General features: G+C 36.1%; 1 long non-coding RNA gene across 1 annotated transcript; it reads right to left on the reverse strand.

Moving 5' to 3' along the window:
* Positions 1 to 949: 949 nt before the first annotated feature.
* On the reverse strand, positions 950 to 1,389 carry LOC123308325. The gene is made up of 2 exons (XR_006537090.1): positions 1,226 to 1,389; positions 950 to 1,148 (listed from the first exon to the last, which is right to left on the reverse strand). It is a non-coding gene; the product is annotated as an uncharacterized LOC123308325 (long non-coding RNA).
* Positions 1,390 to 1,651: the final 262 nt, after the last annotated feature.

A 1,651-nucleotide genomic window follows, 5' to 3' on the forward strand; every position in this document is an offset into this window, starting at 1 on the left:
ATTCATCATTCAATTTATCCGTAATGATATCTTTCGTTTTGATATCTTGACAATTAATAATGATACCCCCTTTCTTTATACTTTTGATTCCGTCAACACCTACTTTAAGTTTTCCAGGGTCTATTATATTAGTGATTTCGTTTCGGGTGAGTTTATTACCTTGATCATTTACAGGTTTTATCATAAGTGCCTCTGAGTAGGATTTTTTCGGTTCTGGAAGATGGTGGGTAGATTTTTGAAGAAGGTTTATTATTTTCTCTTCATCGTCGATTAATCTATCTTTAGTTGAGATAATCTCTTGAAGTAATGCGATTGTATCCTGACTTTCACATTTAATGCAATGGAATTTTAGTTTCCTAGTCGTTTTTTTCAAACCGAGTATTTTAATTTCAGACGGTGATAGACCAGAGCAAGTCTTGCAGATTTTTTGTAGATAAGGACACGTCACCAGCAAACGGAGAATTGAAAGTCTAATTAATGTAACAACTCCACTGAGATCAACGCAGTCATGTAAATAGTCACATTTCTGGAATCAATGAAAACTACGGATCCCGAAAGTACATTTTCTATTAAAATACTCGAATAATTCACTTAATCGGAGAACAAGATTGAGGAACAAACGAAAACCGTGTTTCCAGGACGGCAACTCTATAATCCAGAATAGATCATATACTTATTTTTCAGTGTAATATCACCCCCAGAAAGCTCGGTAGACATTTTTGACTCAACCTGTATATAGAGGTATCACAACTTCAAATTCAAAATCGATAATATACTTTTACTTTTTGCTGGAACACATATGCTGCTGCATTATTGATTACTGAGCTTAAATTCAGAGGTAATAATGAAGATTTACAAATAAACACATGAGCTTCAAACAAAATTCTATTTACAATACGGATATTTTCAATTGTTAATTTACAATTCTAATCGTTTTTTATTTCATTTGCATTCATCTACATTCCACGTCTTTGAGTTTATCTTATAGTATTGCAGCTCCTCTGCGTATTCCAGGTGCAGCATTTGTATGTTATTCTCTGGACTGCACATCCCTTCGAACCACCCTCCAGGAGATATATCTCCGGTAATCTAACGCAGGGTATGCATACCCGTTTTTTCTTCTATCCATCTGGCGCAGATATCTGCAACTGGAAAAAATGAGATAAGTATTTTTTAACTTCAGGTTGCTACAGAAAATGAATGGGAGGGACGTTTGAGTACTTACAGGTTAGGTCCACGTTCACTTTCACACTGATGATTCTGCCTGTAATAAGGTTAGCCAGGGTTGAGGCAGTAATGGACTTCAGGTCGTGATGCCTCCCTGTGTAACCGGCAGGGTATAGGGCCTGCTGAAGTCGACTATCAAGTCTTCCTCGGTTGATTTCTGCACGGTGGCTCTCAGTCTGTACCGGACTGGTATTGATTGGTCGCTTGAAGGAATTTCTTTTAATTTCCCGCAGAGATATCTTGCTGTTTCCGTTATAATAAATGCAATCCCTAAAAATGCAATTTTTACATAAAGAATATTTGTTTTCATAAGCTCTTGAATTTTTTGTTTCTTTTGGCAACATTCCTTCAATTTTTTGATGGAGTGATGAACAAATCAGGTGAACCCGAAAAAAAGAAATTCTACCCTTTTTTTGTTCTAGAG

The sequence above is a fragment of the Coccinella septempunctata genome, chromosome 2, assembly GCF_907165205.1.
Source record: "Coccinella septempunctata chromosome 2, icCocSept1.1, whole genome shotgun sequence".
Classification (NCBI taxonomy): Eukaryota; Metazoa; Arthropoda; class Insecta; order Coleoptera; family Coccinellidae; genus Coccinella; species Coccinella septempunctata.